We start from the raw sequence: 20,959 nt of genomic DNA, 5'->3' as shown, positions 1-20,959 counted from the left end.
GATTATAACTCGCTTTCAAATACCCCATAAGCGTCTTCACACCTATGACAGACGCGCATCTTGCGAGTCGTAATTTCTAAAAATGAAACCCTCTATGTGAAATCACTCCGTGAAATGTGAAAGGTCCTAGATATATTGAAGGTGTGAAATGGCAATATGATGGCTTTATCAGAATACCGCATTTCTTTTTTTTAACTACGGGCTCATTCTCTATTCCTTTTGGTTCTGGGCACAAAAAAAAGGCATTCTTGTGGCTTGAGGGGTTACCTGGGTGTCTCTTCTAATTGGATGTAGATAATTCTGTTTTCAGCTCTCAAGGGTTCGCTCCAAATCATATTCAATGCGTTTACTCATTAATACTTGTGAAATGTCACTCTTGGTTTTATTCTCGAGAGGTTTTTCAGTGGTGTTTCTAGCAGTTGAATTTTCTGTCTTTATTACTTCCCTCCTGCTCACCCCTACCCCTGTTTGGTTCTTTTCCTGGCTTATTTATTTCAATACTCAATTATTTTCTCTCTCTGTTTTTTTTTTTAATATGTATACTTAATGTTGTACATTTATTTGTTACGTACCACTTCGCTTTTGATATATAGAACTCTCATTGTCATATATTCTAAATTTTGTTTCTTTAACCCGTAAGCTGTTTAGGAGTGAGTTTTAAAGTCACTAAACATGTCCCCCGCACCCTGTGGTGGCTGACTGTGGCTCAGTCAGTTAAGCGTCTGATTCTTGGTTTCAGCTCAAGTCATGATCTCGCGGTTCGTGAGTTCAAGCCCCACATCGGGCTCCATGCTGACAGTGGGATTCTGTCTCTCCCTCTCTTTCTCCCTCTCTCTCTCCCTCTCTCTCTTCCCCTCCCCTGCTTGCACGCCATCTCTCTCTCTCAAAATAAAGTTTAAAATAAATGATGTTCAGTGTGTACTAAGAAAGATAATATGCGTTCTATTGTGTTTTAGATCAAGCTTATTTCTGCTGCTGCTCGAAATCTTTAGTCTTTACTTATATTCTGTGTTTGATCTGCCTTTTGTTTTATAGAAGTGACTTAATATCTTCAGCTATAATTCTGATTTTGTCAACTCTTACTTCCAATTTTATCAACACACACATACACAATGATATGAGGTGCATATGAGTTCATAGTAATATATCCTTTTGGTTGATTTTATTTTTTTATTATCATATGGTAAACCTCTATCACGATGAATGCTTTGTATTTTATATATTTCGGTGTTAATATCTTTGTGCCATCTTTCTTTGGTTAGAAGTTGCCTAGTAAAACTTTTATACAAAAATTATTTTTTTCTATTAAAAAAAATTTTTTTTAATAGAAAAAAATAATTTTAACCTTCCTGTGACAGCTTATTTTCGTGTGTCTGCTTGTAACAACAGATTTCTGGCATAAAAAAAATTAATTAATTCATCTTTGTCTCCAATAGGCACGTTTAATCCTTCTGCATTTACTTTCGATATGGATATATTTTGAATCATATTTTCACATGTAAAAAACTTTTCAGTCTATCATCCCTTTATTCTTTTTTTTTCATTCTCCATTCTTAGCTGAGTTTGATAATGTTCTATGTGAACTCATTTCCTTTTGTTCGCTAGTACGGAAACAATGAGTTGGATTTATTATTATCTGTTTATTTTTCAATGACAATATACACTCTGTGCTACTCCTTTGCCCTCCCCCCTTCAATCCGAAAGTACCCACTACGCTCAATGTTACGACTTTTGTGTGTGTGTGTTTCATTGTGTGTATATGTATGCTTAAACTTGTATTGCTTTATGCTTTTGATTTTTTAGACATTTTCAAAGCAATAATGCCATATAAAATTTTTGCTTTGCCCCTCAACATTAGGTTCCTATCCGTTTTGTGACATGTATCTCTAGAATATTATTATATAAATAAACCGTAATTTACCCATTCTTCAGTCGCCAAGCACTTGGATATTTCACTTTATGGGTTTTACTCTTTTTGAGGCTTATTTACTTATTTTGAGAGAGAGAGTGTGAGTGGGGGAGGGCCGGAGAGAGAGAGAATCCCAAGCAGACCCTGTACCGGCAGTGTGGAGCTAGATGTGGGGTTCGAGCTCATGAACCCTGAGATCATGACCTGAGCCGAGACCAAGAGTCAGAAGCTTAACCCACCGAGCCACCTAGTTGCCCCTGTTTTAGTGCTCCTATGAATATTCTTATAAATGTTGCACACGCATGCAAGAGTTCTCATGTTATTGCTGGTTTATAAAGTATTTAAATATTCATCTTTATAAAAAATATACCGGATTGTTTGTCTAAGTAGCGATACCAATCTATGCTCTCAACAGCAATATATAAGAGATCCTATGGATTCAACACTGGATCCTTTCAACACTTCTCGGTCTTTGCAGATCAAAATGGGTATATGCTGTTAGCACACTGTAGTCTTCATTGGTATTCTCCTAACTTGGGGAGTCGAACATATCTTAGGTTTAGTCCTCACGAGCGTTTCTCTGCTATGTAATATTTGTTCAGATTTTGGCCTCATTTAAAAGAAATATTTTCTTTTGAATTTGTAAGAATTCTTCATGTATTCCTAAATAACCCTTTGCTAGTTATTTATGTTGTACTCTTCTCTCAGTTTCTACATTGTCTTTTAATGGAGAGCTGTTCATCTTTTTAATATAGTCAAGTTTACCAAACTATTCAATTCTGGTGTTAATTGTGGCTTGCCCTTGGGGTGCCAAGATGGCTCAGTCGGTTAGGCAGCTGACTTCCGCTCAGGTCACGATCTCCTGGTTTGTGGGTTCGAGCCCCATGTCGGGCTCTGTGCTGGCAGCTCAGAGCCCGGAGCCTGCTTTGGACTCTGTGTCTCCCCCTCTCTCTGCCTCTCCCCCACTCTCTCTCTCTCTCTTTGTCTCTCTCTCTCAAAAATAAACATTTAAAAAATAAAAAAAAAAGAAAAAGAAACATTTAAGAATTTCTCCTTATCCTTGAGGTCACCTGTTATATCGTTATTACAGTATCATTAACTGTATTCCTTATGCTTTGCTTTTTATTCTTGTGACTTGCTCATTTCGTAACTCGAGGCCCATATCTCCCTCTGCCCTTAACCCATTTTGACCATCCCCCCCACCCCCACCCCTCTCCTCTCCGGCAACTATCAGTTTGTTCTCTGTATTTCTAGATCTGACTTGGCTGCATATTTGTTTATTTATTTTTTTTAGGTTCCATTTATGAGTGGAATCATAAGATATCTGTTTTTTTAATCTGACATTTCACTTAGTATAATGCCCTCTCAGTCCATCCATGTTGTCTCAAATGGCACAGTGTATCATCCTTTTTTATGACTATGTAATATTCCACGGTGTATGTACACCACATTTTCCCTATCCGTTCATCTGTAGGTTGCTTCCATGCCTTGGCTATCGTAAATAATGCTGCAGTCGACATAGGGGTGCATACATCTTTCTGAATTCGGTTTTTCATTTTCCCTGGCCAAATACCCAAGAGCGGAATTATTGAATCATATGGCATTTCTTTGTTGTTGTTGTTGTTGTTGTTGTTAAGTTTATTTATTTATTTTGAGAGAGTGAGTGAGCACGTGCCTGGGGGAGAAGCAGAGAGAGAGGCAGAGAGAGAGAATCCCAAGCAGGCTTTACACTGTCAGCACAGAGCCCCGTTCAGGGCTGTAACTCACGAACCACGAGATGAAGATCTGAGCCGAGATCAAGAGTCAGACACTTAGCCGACCGAGCCACCTAGGTGCCCCCATGTGGCATTTCTATTTTTAATTTCTTGCGGAACCTCCGTACTGTTTTCCACAGTGGCTGTACCAATTACGTTCCCACCAACAGTTCACAAGGGTTCCTTTTTTCTCCGCATCCTCGTCAACACTTGTATCTTGCCTTCTTGATTTTAATCGTTCGAACAGGGGTGACGTGATATCCCATTGCGGTTTTGATGGGCATTTCTGTGATGCTTCGTGATGTCGAGCGTCTTTTCATAAGTCTGTTGCCCATCTGGGTGTCTCCTTTGAAACAATATCCGTTCAGGTCCTCTGTCCAGTTTTAAGCTGCATTGTTTGTTCTTTGGGTGTTGAGTTGTAGGAGTCCTTTATTTTGGATACTAACTCCTTGTTGGATATGACATTTACAAATATCTTCTCTGATTCAGTAGATTGTCTTTCTCTTTTGGTGATGCTTTCCTTTGCTGCGCAGAAGCTTTTTATTTTGATGTAGCCTCGATAGTTTATTTTTGGTTTTATTTCCCTTACGTTAGGGTATATATCTAGAAAAAGGTTGCTATGGCTGATGTCAGAGAAATTACTGCTTGTGTTCTCTTCTAGGATTTTTGTGGGTTCAGGCCTCACACTAGGTCCCTAATCCACTTTGAGTTTATTTTTGTGCGTAGGGTTAGAAAATAGTCCAATTTCGTTCTTGTACGTGTAGCTGTCTGCTTTTCCCGGCACCATACAGCTTTTGATTACTACAGCCTTGTTGTGTATCTCAAAATCGGGGATTCGATACCCCAGCTTTGTTCTTTCTTAAGATGGTTTTGGCTGTTTGGGCTCTTCTGTGGTTCCATACAAATTTTAGTAGTATTAGTTTTGCAAAAAGTGCCATTGGTATTTCGATAGGGTTTGCATTGAATCTGTGGATTGCTTTGGGTAATATGGAAATTTTGACAATCTTAGTTTTCCAAGCCATGAATATGGAACATATTTCCATGTGTTTGTGTCATCTTCAATTTCTTTCATCGCTGTTTTAGAGTTTTCAGAGTAGAGGATTTTCACCTCTTTGGTTAAGTTTATTCCTGGGTGTTTTTTTTTCACGCAATTGTCAATGATTTTTTTTTCATTTCTCCTTCTCTCTCTCTCTTTTTAATAACTTCATTGTTATTGTGTAGAAATGCTACCGATTTCTAGGTGTTAATTATGTATCCTTCCACTTGTCTGAGTTTGTTTTTTACTTCTAGTGGTTTTTTTGGTGGAATCTTTAGGGTTTTCTATGTGTAGTATCATGTCATCTGTGAATAATGTTTAACTTCTTTAGCTAAACATCTGTGAATAGCTTAACTTCTTTATCAATTTGAATGCCTCTTAGTTTTTCCTTGTCTGATTGCTGTGGCTAAGACTTCTAGTACTATGTTGAATAAAAGTGGCATGAGTGGAAATCCTTGTTTCGTTCCTGACCTTAGTGGAAAACCTAATTTTTCATCGTTGAGGATGACGTTAGATGTGTGTGTTTCATATATGGCCTTTATTATGTTGGAATATGTTCCCTCTAACTCCATTTTGTTGAGACTTTTTTTCATGGATGGATGTTGAATTTTGTCAAATGCTTTACCTGCTTCTATTGAGATAACCGTATGGTTTTTGTATGACTTTTGATGCTTCATTTTGTTGTGATGTATGACATTGATTAAACACAAATATTGAACCATCCTTGCATCCCAGGAATAAATCTCACCTGATCATGGTGAATGATCTTTTTAATGTATTGCTGTAAGTGGTTTGCTAATATTTTGTTGAGGATTTTTGCATGTATGTTCATCAGGGATATCGGTTTATAGTTTGTGTGTGTGTGTGTGTGTGTGTGTGTGTGAGGGTGTGTGTGTGTGGTCTCTTTGTCTGGTTTTGGTATCAGGATAATGATGATATTTGGAATCTTTCCTTTCTTTTTAATTTGTTTGGAATAACTTGAGGATGATAATTATGAACTCTTTTTTATTTATTTTTATTTTTTAAAGTTTATTTATTTATTTAGAGAGAGACAGAGACAGCATGAGTGGAGGAGGGGCAGCGAGAGAATCCCAAGAAGGCTCTGCACTGCCAGCACAGAGCCCGATGTGAGGCTCCAACCCATGAAGCTGTGAGATCATGACCTGAGCCCAAACCAGAGTTGGATGCTTAACCGACTTAGCCACCCAGATGCCCAGTATTAACTCTTTTTTAAATGTTTGATAGAATTCACCTGTGAATTCTGGACTTTCATTTTTTGGCAGTTTTTTATGATCAATTCAGTTTCATTCCTGTAATTGGTCTATTCATATTTTCTATTTTTTCCTGGTGCAGTTTTGGAAGATTGCATGTTTCTAGGATTTTATCCATTTCTTCTTGGTTGTCCAATTTGTTGGAATATAATTTCTCATAGTATTCTAGTATAATCCTTTGTATTTCTGTGGTATCAGTTGTTACTTCTCTCTTGTCTCTGATTTTACTTATTTGGGTCCTTTCTCTCTTTTTTCTTGATGAGTCTGGCTAAAGTTTTGTCAATTTTGTTTATCTTTACAATGAACCAGCTCTTGGTTTCATTCATTCTTTTCATTGTTCTTTTAGTCTCTATATTATTTATTTTTTCCTTTGATCTTTATTATTTTCTTTCTTCTATTCACCTTGGGTTTTGTTTGTTCTTTTTCTAGTTTCTTTAGGCATAAGGTTAGATTGTTTATTTGAGTTTTTCCTTGTTTCTTGAGGTCAATCTGTATTGCTATGTATATACTTCCCTATTTGGCCAGCTTTCACTGTGTTCCAGAGATATTGGATTGTTGTGTCTTCATTTTCATTTGCCTCCATGCATTTTTTAAAAAAATTTCTTCTTCGATTGCTTCATTGACTCATTAGTTGTTTAGTATCATGTTGTTTAGTCTCCTTGTGTTTGTGGGCTTTTTCCATTTTTTTCTTGTGGTATATTTCTAGTTTCATACTGTTGTGGTCAGAAAAGGTGCATGGTATGATTCAACCTTCTTAAATTTATTGAGGTTCGTTTTATGGTCTCGTATGTGATCTTTTCTGGACGATGTTCCATGTGTGCTTGAAAAGAATGTGTATTCTGTTGGTTTTGAATGGAATGTTCTGTAAATATCTGTTATGCCCATCTAGTCCAGTGTGTCATTTGAATACATTGTTTCTTTATTGATTTTCTGCCTGGATGATCTGTCTATTGATGAAGTAGAGTGTTAAAGTCCCCTTCTAGAGTTGTATTACCATCAATTTTTCTCTGTATGTCCATTAATATTTGCTTTATGTATTTAGGTGCTCCAGTGTTGGCTGAGTCGATACTTAACAACTGTTATATCCTCTTATTGGGTTGACCCCCTTTATCATTATTTAATGCCCTTCTTTGTCTCATTACAGTCTTTATTTTAAAGTCTATTTTGCCTGGGGGCACCTGGGTGCCTCAGTCAATTAAGCATCTGACTTTGGCTCATGTCATGATTTCATAGTTTGTAAGTTCGAGCCCCGCTGTCAGCACAGAGCCCACTTCAGATCATCTGCCCCTCTCTCTCTTTTTCCCTCCCCTGCTCATGCTCTTCCTCTCTCTCAGAAAAAAAGAAACATTTTAAAAAAGAGTCTGTTTTTTCTGATATGAATGTGGTTACCCTGGCTTTTTTTTCTTTGCTTCTATCTCCATGGTGAATGTTTTCCCATCTCTTCACTTGCAGTCTGTATGCAGCTGTAGGTCTGAGGTGAGTCTCTTGTATGTAGCACATAGATGTGTCCTGTTTTTTGTTTTGTGTGTGTGTGTGTGTGTGTGTGTTTTCTTTGTTTGATTTAGCATTTCCCTCCACTCTACGTCTTCTGATTGTAGCATTCAGCCATTTACATCGCATATCATAGGTTTGGGGTATGTGGTTACCATGCGGTTCATATGTATAATATCCTAAGTAAAAAGCAGTCCATATTAATTCGATGGTCATTTAAATTCAAACACGGTCTAAGAAAAAACAAAAACAAATGATCTTCTTTCTTTTTCTATTTCCCTCTTCTCTTTTTATTCCGTTTCCCACATTTTGTGTATATCTTGTCATGGTTTACGTCTTTTTCTTCCCATTTTTCTTATGTCTGATGATGGCCATTTCTTTTCCACTTAAAGAAGTCCCTCTAATATTTCTTGTAAGCCTGGTGTAGTGGTGATAAACATGTTTATCTTTCGTTTTTCTGGGAAAATCTCTCCCCCCTTCAAATCTGAATGATAACCTTGCTGAGTAGAATATTCTTGGTCATAGGTTTTTTTTTCCTTTTGCCACTTTGAATATATCCCGCCACTCTCTTCTGGTTTGCAAAATTTCTGGTGAAAAGTCAGCTGATAGTTGTATAGGTTTTCCCTCGTAGGTACCTTTTTGTTGCTCTCTTGTTGCTTTTACGAGCCTCTCTTTGTCTTTAACCTTTGCCATATGAATTATTATGTGCTGCGGTCTGGACCTCCTTGGGTTCATCTGGTTTGCAACTCTATGAACTTCTTGGGCTTGGATATCTATTTGCCTCCTGAGGTTAGATAAATTTTCAGTTACTCTTTCTTCAAAGAAGTTTTCTACACCTTTCTCTCTTTCTCTTCTTCTGGGACCTCTATAATGCTAATGTTGTTTGCTTAATGTTGTCCAAGAGATCTCTTAACTATCCTTAGTTTTAAAAATCTTTTCTCTAGGAGCGCCTGGGTGGCTCAGTCGGTTAAGCATCTGACTTCGGCTCAGGTCATGATCTAATGGTTCGTGAGTTCAAGCCCCGCATCAGGCTCTGTGCTGACAGCTCAGAGCCTGGAGCCTGTTTCAGATTCTGTGTCTCCCTCTCTCTCTCTCACTCTCCCCTGTTCATGCTCTGTCTCTCTCTGTCTCAAAAATAAATAAACGTTAAAAAATTAAAAAAAAGTTTATAAAAATCTTTTCTCTTTTCACCGCTCAGCTTGCGTGCCTACTATTACTCTGTCTTCCAGATCACTGATCCATTCTTCTGCACCCTTTACTCTACCAATGATTCTCTCCAGTGTGTTTTGTATTTCAGTTATTGTATCATTCAGCTCTGATTGGTCCTTTTTAAAATTTTCTATCTCTTTATTGAAGGTCTCACGGAGTTCTTTCATTCTTTTCTCTAACGCAGTGAGTATCTGTACAATCATTGTGCTTTGAACTCTTTATCAGCCATAGTGTTTATCTCTGTCTTATTTCATTATTTTCCTGAGAGTTTTTTGTTCTTCCTTTTGGAACACAATCCTCTGTCCCCCCATTTTGCTTGACTTTCTGTATTTGTTTTTATGGATTAGGGAAAAGGGCTACTTCTCCTAAAGTTGAAGGAGTAGCTCTTCAACTTTGTATGGTTGACCCCTCTGCAGATTGTGTGTGTTTGGTAACTTTTGCTTGCTGGCTGGAGCCAGCCAAGCTGTATATGCTAGTCACTCTTTTAAACCATGGCTCTTGGCAAAGAGAATGAAGAAAAAGAAGAAGAAGAAGAAGAAGAAGAAGAAGAAGAAGAGAAAAGGAAGAAAGAAGAAAAGAGAGAACAAGAAAAGAATAAAATCAAAAAAAAGAAAACAAATAAAAACAAAATAAGACAAATTTTAATACATAAAAAAAATAATAAAACAGAACCATTTTTTAAAAATGACAAATAAAACCCACAAAACCATGGCTTGTTTCCTGTGTCCCAGCGCCGTGGGGCAGCCGGTGTGGGCTCGTGGACCCTGGGCTCACTGAGGTCACAAGCTCTCTCAGCCAGATTTTGCACTGGTCTCGACTTCTACGGTGGAGGGGGAGAGGAAGGTCCTGCGGTTCCTCAGCCCTTTTAAACTGTTTGTTTTTTCTTTGCCCCAGCGCGACCAGGACTGGCACGGGCTTCAGGACCCTGGGCTTGCTGGGGTTGCCAGCTCCCTGTGGCGACTGGACGCATCCGTTACCACTTTCCAATTATGGCATCCAAATCCACCCCGTATGGCAGTCAGATCCTGCTCCAGTGTGGGCCCTTGAAGCGGAGGGGGATAGAGTATTCCCTCAGTTCCCTGGACCCTCTAAACCCCGGCTTTTTTCTTCGGCATCCCAGCATATCTAGGGTTGGTGTGGGCACGTGGATCCTAGGCTCGCTGAAGTTGGAAGGCCACCGAGATGGCCGGACCCGCCTACCACGGTGACTAGACTCTTCTTGAGTCCAGGCTTCCAAGGGAGAGTGGGAAAACAAACCCTGTCATTCTCCGGGCCCTCTGACCTGGAGAGCTCCCCTGCCACTTCGCAGGATTCTAGTGTTGTCTCTTTTTTATGTTAGTTGCTTTTTTATTTTTTATTTTGTTTTGTTTTATTTTATTTTACTTTATTTTATTTTGTTAGTTTTTGAGAGAGAGTCAGAGAGAGCTGGGGAGCGGCAGAGAGAGAGGAAGAGAAAGAATCCCAAATAGGCTCTACTCCGACAGACTCGGGGCTCGATCTCATGAACCGTGAGATCATGACCCCAGTGGAAATCAAGAGTGGGATGCCGAACCGACCGAGCCACCCAGGCGCCCCTGCTAGGTGTTGTTTTAAACCACCGGGCTCTTTCTGTGCCCCAGGACAAGAGGAATCTGTTTCTGGTCCCTGAGCACTCTCCCTCCCCATTGCCGTTTTCAGTGTTGGGGGTGGGGCTTCCCTTTGTTACCGTTTCTCAACCGTCTTGCTGTTCTCTGGCCGTTCTCTCCACCCTTGGTCGATCAGTAGCTGTTCAGTCAGCCCTCAGTTCTTCTTCAGGAGGACACCGCCATCTTGAACTGGCCTCTACCTACATGTATTTGAACATATTTGGTGAAGGTACTTGAAGAGCTCTCCTACCTTTTATTTATTTATTTATTTCTTATTTTTATTTATTTTATTTTTTTATTTTTTTTAACGTTTATTTATTTTTGAGACAGAGAGAGACAGAGCATGAACGGGGGAGGGGCAGAGAGAGAGGGAGACACAGAATTGGAAGCAGGCTCCAGGCTCTGGGCCATCAGCCCAGAGCCCGACGCGGGGCTCGAACTCGTGGACCGCGAGATCGTGACCTGAGCTGAAGTTGGACGCTTAACCGACTGAGCCACCCAGTCGCCCCTCTCCTACCTTTTAATGAACAGATTCTGTGCCGCATCCCCAACCAGCGGCTTTATAATGGGCGACTGACACTGATCGCATCTCCTATGGAACCTGTTTTGCCTTTAATACACTTCAGTAGCCCAACTCCTGGCCCACACTACATGCTGCAAAGAACAGCACATTTCACGGCCTTTCATTTTTGTTACATTTCTGGCGCTTAGCTACGTCCTTTTGTCTTTCTCATTTTATATCGCACTTATCGTTGCTAAATTTTTAAAGCCCAATTGGTACGCTAGACAGTAAAGTGACCGACTGCTTTTGACCAAACTTAGCTAATGATTTTTACTATGACATATAAATTAGACGATGAGATCTTAAAAGACGGGAACTTTGCATTTAAATTCATATCATCTCCATATGAATCTGTAATGATATATACCTCGGCATATGGTGAATCTTCAAAACGTGCCACGTAATGAAAGGAGTGACCGTATGATCATTCATGGTCATAGAAAGCCTGGAAAATGTGGATGGAAAAATATATATGTGCAACAGCACATTCCACCTCCTTAATTTTTGCTTTACGGAGATATTTAAAATTTTTATTTTTAGTAATGGAACGGTTAAGAAATGAACAGTATATGTAATTATCTGTTTGCTACTGTCATCACAGTATCATTATGTTGTTACTAGGAATCTGGGGTTTTTATCTTGTGCTTGAGCAAACCATGCATTCAAACAACCTCAGCATATTTGTAAAACAGTATTCAATTAAACTGCTTCTGTAATGACTTAAAACTGGTTATCTCTCTATCACAAAACACCTATTTAAGCAAATCCTTTTTATGAGGATTTGGTGATCATGAGGTAAAACAAAACCCAATCGTCACTGAGATTTTAAAAATACCGTAATAATGTTTGCCTTATTCCTTTGCATAATCCCGCCCTCTACAGGACCAGAATATTCTTTGGGCCACATTTTATACATTATCCGTTTAGCAAAGCAGCGATTCCTATTTTTGGAATTCCCCCCAGCATTTGCAGAATTAAGCTAACTGGTCTTTCTGAAAATGTATCAAGTTCAGGGGCTAGGGCCTTTCTAATAAGCTACTAATTAATGTATCTCTCTGACTGTTCCCCTTTCCCACACTCTCCTGTTTTATTTCAAATGACCAGCAATGTTTTTTAATGGGCTTGTAGTAAACAAAATGTCACCATTAATATTGCACCCCTGGTTCATTTTCGAGGCTTCTGGAGAAATTTGACATTAGCCAGAATGGGTCTATTAAAGGCTATATATATATATATATATATATATATGTTGGCATTAATTTATGTCAGATCCATATGCATCAGTCATACTAAATTAATTTTATTCAAAATAGCATAGTAATCAGCATACTTATCCCATTTTATTGTGGTATACTTAATAACCATGTAAAATGTACTCTGTGACGAACTAAGCTTAAGGAAATATATCACATTTATTTTGATAATGGCAATATCCTCCCTGAAACAGGGAGGGGGTTTGTGCTACCTTGGAATATGTCTAATTAATGTCTCGACTTGAACATTTTAATCAAGGCTAGCATTGCATACTCATTTACCAGGCAGCAACTGACATGCTTCCAAGATTCTCAAATACTATTTTGATATGCAAATAAGCAACTTTATGATTGATTCCGTCAATATTAAATTAATTCAGTGTCCCTATCTTCTTCAATTCTTAATTAATTCAATTAATTAAATTCAATGTCCCTGGCTTCTTTTCTGAGTTAGTTTTTGAGCACTAAATTTCTTTAGGTCAAGCATATAATTGGCTTAACTTTGTGCTTGGAGAGAGTGGTTAGATCATCAGACCCTAACTTACATCTTTGAGATTACTTGGAGTCATGAGTGGATAAGGCAGCAGATTCCACAAGAAGAAGGGGTTGGGTAGGAACCCTTTCTGGAGTTTTCCTTCTTTGCCGGAGGTCCTCTAAAAGCTTATAAAAGAAGGCAGAATCGTTGCCACCAACTTGAAGAACCATGCGGTATGGAAAAAATAAAATTTTATTTTTGACCACGTCTGATATGAGTGCTCTTGTGAGCGCAAGTACAATGTTATTTAATCTCCTTAACAATCCTACGACATGAGTTATTATCTCTATTTTATGGATAAAGTAAGGAGGAAAAGAAAGCAAGTAGTAAGCCCTGGATAGTACCGATAGGTATTGATCATTTGGTTGGTGGCCCTTGAGTTAAATCTTTGAGGTAATCAGGGCCTGGTCATGGAGTTAACCCCTCTAATTTTATGCATGCAAATTTAATGAGTTTTATCTGTATTCACCACACCTAACAATCAGATATAGTGATCAGATGTTGTTATCACAATCAGATTGTCATAGCAATCAAATAACTCTTAAGTCAAAGGAGAAATGTGTTGTCTGCCTTAACATGGCTGGGATGGTCGTATCTCTCTTTTTTTTCCCTTTTTTTTTTTTAGTGTAGTTGACACACAATGTTACGTCAGTTTCGGGTGTACAACGTAGTCGTTCAACAAGTTTGTACCTTATGCTCTGTTCAGAGTGTAGCCTCCATCTGTCCTGTTACATCGCCATTACAGTATCATTGACTGTCTTCCCTGTGCTGTGCCTTTTATTCCCGTGACTTCCGCATCCCATGACTGGAAGCCTGTGTGTTCCTCTCCCCTTCACCCATTTTGCCCAACCCCTTCCCAACCCCTTCCTCTCTGACAACCACCAGTCCATTCTTTGCATTTATAAGTCTGATTCTGCTTCTTGTTTATTCATTTTTTTAAGGTTACGCTTGTGAGTGAAATCATGTAGTATTTGTCTTTCTCAGTCTGACTTATTTCACTTAGCATAATACCCTGTAGGTCCATCCATGTTGTCTCACGGGGCACGATGTCATCCCTTTTCATGGCTGCATAATATATAGATAGCTACATATTCCTTAGCTGTGTATCTGTTGATGGACCCTTAAGTTGTTTCCATATCTTGCTAGTAGATTCAGTCTCTTTTTCTCCCAGGCTCTGGTGTTCAAAGTCCTTTGGCTTCCACACTTCTTTGTTTGAGAGACACGGGACATATGGATCCCCCTGTCTCTCGGCCGTGTTGGCCTCCTCAAAGTCCAAGCTGTTTCCATATCTTGGCCGAGGTAACTAATGCTGCAATAAACATTAGAAGGCGTATATTGTTTCGAATCAGTGTTTTCATTTTCTCTGGGGAGATACAACGGTGGTATTGCTTCAGCCTGGAAGTTGGTAACTCCACATTTCTTGACTGTCATTTACGAAACTGACCACATGAGAAGCACTAGGGACACACAGCAAACAAGAAATCCTTTTTACCACCGAAGACGTCACAATTCAGTGTGGAAAGCACACACGTAAACCATTCATTACAGCACACAGGGGTAATGTGATAATAAATATTGACATCATATTGATATAACGTAGTATAGAACATAATTCATTGAGAGGGGATAGTAAAAAAGAAGAAAGAAAAAAGAAAGAACGGCTGACTAGGAGTGATATCTGAGCATGACTTTGAGAGATAAGTAGGCATTTGCCATGAAGATAAGGATGGAAAAAGACAGTAAGAAGCCACGATTGTTCGAAGGTACACAGGAGCGTGTGGCCTCTCTTGCACTTTTTGTAGCTTAATTGTTTACTTCTAGTCTTCAGAATCAGGTGACGCTGCTTCAGAAATAGTATAAATAAAATCATTGTGCATTAATAGAGGCAAAGCAATCAAATTTGGTGTGTTTTGAAGGGATTATCTTGTGTCTGGCACGGTGCTGGGGATTATCAAGAGTGGGATGCAATACTAACTTCTCAATAGGTCAGAAAGATCTCTTATTGGTAGCTACCCAAAGCAACATACAGATTTAATCCATTCCCTATCAAAATTCCAATGTTTTTTTTTTTTTTTCCGCAGATATAGAACAAACAATCCTAGAATTTGTATGGAACCAAAAAGGACTCTAAATAGCCAAAGCAGTCTGGAAAAGGAAGAACAAAGCTGAAAGCATCATGTCCCTGATTTCAAACTATATTACAAGGCTACAGTAATTAAAACAGTATCGTATTGGCATAAAAACAAACACATAGATAAATGGAACAGAGTAGACAGCTCAGAAATAAACCCATACACCTATGGTCAATGCATTCATAACAGGAGCCAAGAATATACAATGGGGAAAGGACAGTTTCATCAATAAATGGTGTTGGGAAAATTGGACAGCCACATGCAAAAGATTGAAAGTGGATCACTGTCTTATGCTATACACAAAACGCAACTCAAAATAGGTTAAAGACCTAAAACCATAAAACTCCTAGAAGAAAAGTAGATGGTGAGCTCCATGACATAGGTCTTGGTGATGATTTTTTTTTTTAAAAATCTGACCCCAAAAACAAAAGCCACAAAAGCAAAAATAAACAAGGGGGACGACATGAGACTAAAAAGGTTTTGTGCAGCAAAAGAAACTGTCAACAAAATAGAGAGGCAGCATACTGAATAGGAGAAAATAATTGCAAATCGTGTATCTGATAAAAGGCTAATATTCCAAATGTATAAGGAATTCATCCAACTCAACGGCAAAACAAACAAACAAAAAACAAAACAAAACCAAAACCCCAAACAATCCAATGAAAAGATGGGCAGAAGGTCTGAATAAACATTTCTTTCCAAAGGAGACATCCAGTTGGCCAGCAGGTGCATGAAAACATGCTCAGTATCGTTCACCACCAGGGAACTGGCAAATCAAAACCATTATGAGAGATCATCTCGCCCTTGTCACAATGCTTTATTATAAAAGACAAGAAATACCAAGTGTTGGCGAGGATGTGGAGAAAAGAGAACCCTTGTGCAGTGTTTGGTGGGACCGTAAATTGGTGCAACCACTATGGAAAACAATATGGAATGTCTTTAAAAATTAAAAATACACGGGTCATCTGAGGGGCTCAGTCGGTTAAGCATTTGACTCTTGATTTCTGCTCAGGTCATGATCTCACAGTCATGAGATCAAGCCCCACATTCAGCCCCGTGCTGTGCGTGGAGCCTGCTTCAGATTCTCTTTCTCTCCCTCTTCCCAACTCATGCTCTCTAAAATAAAATTTAAAAAATAATAAACCAAAAATTAAAAAAAAAACTATCATATGACTCAGCAATTATACGTCCAGGTATTTATTTAAAAATAATAAAAACACTAATTTGAAGAAAAATATATGTTCCCCATCTTAAATTGTGGCATTACTTACAACAGCCAAGATGTGAAAAGAACCTAAGTGTCCACTGATGGATAAATGTATAAAGAACATGAAATATTGTTCAACCATTAAAGAGAATGAAATTTTGACATCTGTGACAACATGCGTGGACCTTAAGGACATTCTGCTAAGTGAAATAATTCAGACAGAAAAAGACAAATCCCATATAGCTTTCTTTTTTTAAAATTTTTTAGTGTTTGTTATTTGAGAGACAGAGGAAGAGAGAGAGCGCGTGAGCAGGGGAGGGGTGGAGAGAGAGGGAGACACAGAATCCGAAGCAGGCTCCAGGCTCTGAGCTTGTCAGCACAGAGCCCGACGCGGGGCTCGAACTTATGAACCGTGAGATCATGACCGGAGCCGAAGTTGGATGCTCAACCGACTGAGCCACCCAGGGCCCCCCCCCCAACCCCCATATAGCTTTCTAATTTGTGGAATCTAAAAAAAAAAAAAAGCTGTAAACAGACTGGTGGTTGCAGGGAGTGGGAGAAATGGGTGAATTGGTTTTTTGTTTGTTTAAATACATTGAATAAAAATTTTTAAAAAAGAAATAGTTCAGAAATATTTCTTACTGGCGGCTTTCAGGACTTTGTTAGTATAGTATTTTGTTGTCACTGTCATTGCATTGCCCCTAATAGTATATTTGATATGTTGTGCTGAATTTGGGCTACAAGGATTGTGTTTATGGTATCTGTAGTTTAATAGACAGTTATCCATAGTTACATATATCACTTGTATCTGTCACACTTTTCCCCTGACAGTCTCTATGCCACCAACAGAAGTGTCAACTTTCACAGCATGATACCTTTTGCCAATAAATCTGGAAATGTTTGCTAAATGGAAACGCAGAGTCATGGCCCAATTTCTGGCCAGCACTCTCAAGGCAAGGATTCTTTTATAAAGATGTAATTTTGGGAACAGCTGCATCAGAAGAGAAACAATAAGTGACACATCCTTTAACCTTGTTTCAAAAGAAAAAACCAAAGTTATTCAACTGAGTAAATTTAAAAGGTTTTATTGGCTTGGGGCGCCTGGGTGGCTCGGTGGATTAAGTGTCCGACTCTTGGTTTCGACTCAGGTCATGATCTCATGGTTTGGTAAGCTCGAGTCCCACATCGGGCTTTGTGCTGGCAGTGCAAAGCCTCCTTGGGATTCTCTCTCCCTCTCTCTGTGCCCTCCCCCACGCATGCTGTCTCTGTCTCTCTCAAAATAAATAAACAAACTTAAGATTTTATTGGCCTTATTCAATGATTCGTGACAATCAGGCATCTCATCTAGCTCATAGAAAGGAGCTCCATGGATCTAGACGAAATGAAAGACTTTGATAAGCAGAAGGGGGGGGGGTGGGAAGGAAGTTACACTAGCAAAAAGACGATTGGTTGTAGAAAGTTTACTTTCCTTTAGGGCACGGCAGTTTTGTCAGGCAGATTACCTCACTAGTGTTGACCGGGTAATTCTTGATTGATCAGTTGATCGATTTTGTGGCTTCAGATTCTGTTTCTGGGAGGGCCAAAACTATCATTAGGTTAAGCATCCAGCCTTGGTTTGGTGACGTGTGGCTTAGCACAAGTGACTCCATTTGGGGCCTGTTTAGTTTTCAACCATTTCGTAAATTCTACCTCAATGGAGATGTAGGATAAACAGATACGGGAGAGCAGGCATTAGACTGCCTAATGATGATTGCCTTTCTATTATTGCTTCCCGAAGGATCACACAGGCACAGGTTAAACACCTCCAGATCACCCCTAACAGATGTAGAGATTGGACCACTTAGTCTTCTGTGTGGCGGAGAGCAGAGCAGAGTGTCTTTACTCTGGAGTCAGCTCCCAAAGACACAGTTGAAGCCAAAAATATTCAGTTCTCTCTCCTAAGCTCACTTCTCTGCCTCTTACAGAGAGGGCAGGAGTATTGTGGCAATTAATGCCTCGGCCGCATAGAAACTTGAAAGCAAAGCAAAGGAGGTCCTCTGAACGGGAATGAGCAGAAAAAATGCACATCTATGCCAAAAGTAAAACTATAGATGTTAGATCAAAGCCAAAAAGCCTCGCAAAACTCCTGTATTCATTGAGGATGGATTATGTCCATAAACTTAAAGACATTAAACGGAAAAGGCCAGAGGTTTCCTGCCAGCTAACGAGAGTTGTTGTGTTATCTATTCCTAGACCAACTCAGTTCCTAAGGGGCACCCTTCTTTTCTTTTCTTTTCTTTTCTTTTCTTTTCTTTTCTTTTCTTTTTTAGTGTTTATTTTTTTGGCAGAGAGAGACAGAGAGAGAGAGAGTGCGTGAATGGCGGAGGGGCAGAAAGAAAGGGAGTGCGTCCACTCTCTAATGTTTTTTGCCCATTATTGAATAGAGTTGCGTGTTTTCTTATCGTTGACTTTTGTGTGTCTCTATACTTTACATACACACCCTTTATCAGGTGGGCATTTTGCAAATATTTTCTCCCAGGCTGTGGCTTGACCTTTCACTCTCTTAACGGTGTCCTTGACAGAGTGTGTGTTTTGAATTTGGATAAAGTCTAATTGATCCATTATTTCTCTGATGGCTCATCTTTTGAGTAATGTATCTAAAAACTCATCACTAAATCCAAGGTCGTATGGATTTCCTCTTATGCTTTCTTCTAGAAATGTCAGAGGTTTGGCTTTTTTCATGCAGGCCTCTGATCCATTTTAAGATCATTTTTATGTAAGATATAAATTTATATCTAGGTTCTTCTTTTGGCATATGGGTGTCTAATTGTTCTAGTACAATTTGTTGAAAAGACTACCTTTCTCCACTGAATGGCCCATTCACTTTTGCCAAAGGTCAGTTGACCATATTTGTATGGGTCTATTTCTGGGCTCCTTATTCTATTCCATTGATCTACGTATCTACTTTTTCATCCAATAGTATGTTGTCTCGATTACTGTAATCTTAGCGTAAGTCTCGCAATCACATAGTATGAGTCTTCCAATTCTGTTCTTCTCCATATTATGTTGGCTATTCTAGGTTCTTTGTCTTACCATTTACGTTTGTCAGTAATTAAAAAATATCTCGCTGAGATTTTAAATCAGATTGTGTAGGGACGCCCGAGTGACTCAGTCAGTTAAGCGTCCAACTCTTGGTTTCGGCTGAGGTCATGGTCTTATGGTTTTGTGAGTTCGAGACCCACATGGGGCTTCAGGCTGACTGTGCAGAGCCTGTTTGGGAATCTCTGTCTCCCTCTCTCTCTGCCCCTCCCCCACTTGCGCAGTCCCTGTCTCTCGCAAAATAAACAAACCTAAAAAAACATTAAATCAGATTGTGTTGAATCTATAGATTGACTTGGGGAGAATTCACATTTTAGCAATTGAGTCTTCTAAATCATCTCTCCATTTATTAGATCTTTGATTTTTTGTAATCGGTGTTTTGTCATTTTCTGCATATAGTTCCTGTACATATTGTGTTAGATATATACCTGAGTATTTCATTTTCGAGGGGTGCTATTATCAATCGTATTGCTTTGTTAAATTTAAATTTCTAATTGTTCATTTCTGGTATATAAGAAAGCAATTGACTTTAGTGTATTAACCTTGCATCCTGCAACTTTGTTATATTCGGTAGTTCCAGAAATCGTTTGTCCTTTCCTGGGGGGATTTTTTTTTTTTACATAGATAATGATGTCATCTGTGAATAAAGATAGTTTTATTTCTTTCTTTCTTTCCATTCTACACACCTTTCATGTTTTTATTTGTCTTATCGCACTAGCTAAGACTTTCATCACGATGTTGAATAGAGGTGTTGAGGAAAAAACATATTGCCTTTGTCCCGGCCTTGGGGGAATAGTGTCCAGTTTTTCCTGATTAACCTTGGTGGTTCTACCTGTAGGCTTTGTATCGATGTTCATTATCACACTGAAAGATTCCCCTCTCTTCTTAGTTTGGTGAGAGTTATTACCAGGAATAGGTGGTGGATTTTGTCAAATGCTTCTTCTGCATCGGTTAGTATAATCATATGGTTTTTCCTCTTTACTCTGGTGATGTGGTACACTCCATTAAGGGATTAATTTTTAAATATTGAGACAGCCTCATAGACCATTTAGTCATGGGGTGTAATTTTTCTTTATACGTTGTTGGATTCTTTTTGGTAACATTTTCTTGAGGATTTTTACATTTATGTTCATCATAGATACTGGTCTGTCATTCCTCTTTCTTGTAATCTCTTTATCTGATGTTGGTATTAGAGTAATGCTGGCTTCATGGGATGAATTGGAAAATGTCCATTCTGCTTCTATTTCTTGTAAGAGATTGCAGAGAATTGGTATCACTTCTTTAAAAGGGTGCTAGAATTTGCTGGTGAAATCGTCTGGGATGGGTGATTTCGTTTTTGGAAGGTTATTAGGTTATTAATTATCGATTCAATTACTTGTTTTCTATTTTACATACATTTCTTGTTACCTATTTTTCCTGATGTGAGTTTTGGTAGTTCGTGTCTATAAGAAATTGGTTCATTTTATCTAAATTATCAAATTGTGAACTTTTTTTTTCCTGGGTATTCCTTTATTATCCTTTTGAATGTACATGAGACCAAAATATGATGATCCCACTTTGATTGCTTATATCAGAAGTCTGTGCCTTCTTTTGTTCCTATTAACCTGGCTAGACGTTTATCGATTTTATTTCATTCTTCAAAAGAAGCAATATTTGGTTTCTTTGAATTTCTTTATCATTTTGCTGTCTACAATGTTATTGGTTTCTGCTGTAGTGTTTTTTTATTACTTATTTTCTTCTGCTTGCGTAAGGCTAACATGTCTTTTTCCCCTCTAATTTCTTAAGGTATATGCTTAGGTTGCTGACGTTAGATTTTTTGGGGTGATATATGCCCTTAATGTTATAAACCTCCCTCTAAGCTCTACTTTCGTTGCATCCCACAAATTTATATATTTTT

Source organism: Panthera tigris, chromosome X (genome assembly GCF_018350195.1).
Source record: "Panthera tigris isolate Pti1 chromosome X, P.tigris_Pti1_mat1.1, whole genome shotgun sequence".
Classification (NCBI taxonomy): domain Eukaryota; kingdom Metazoa; phylum Chordata; class Mammalia; order Carnivora; family Felidae; genus Panthera; species Panthera tigris.
This window is presented reverse-complemented; position numbering follows the sequence as displayed.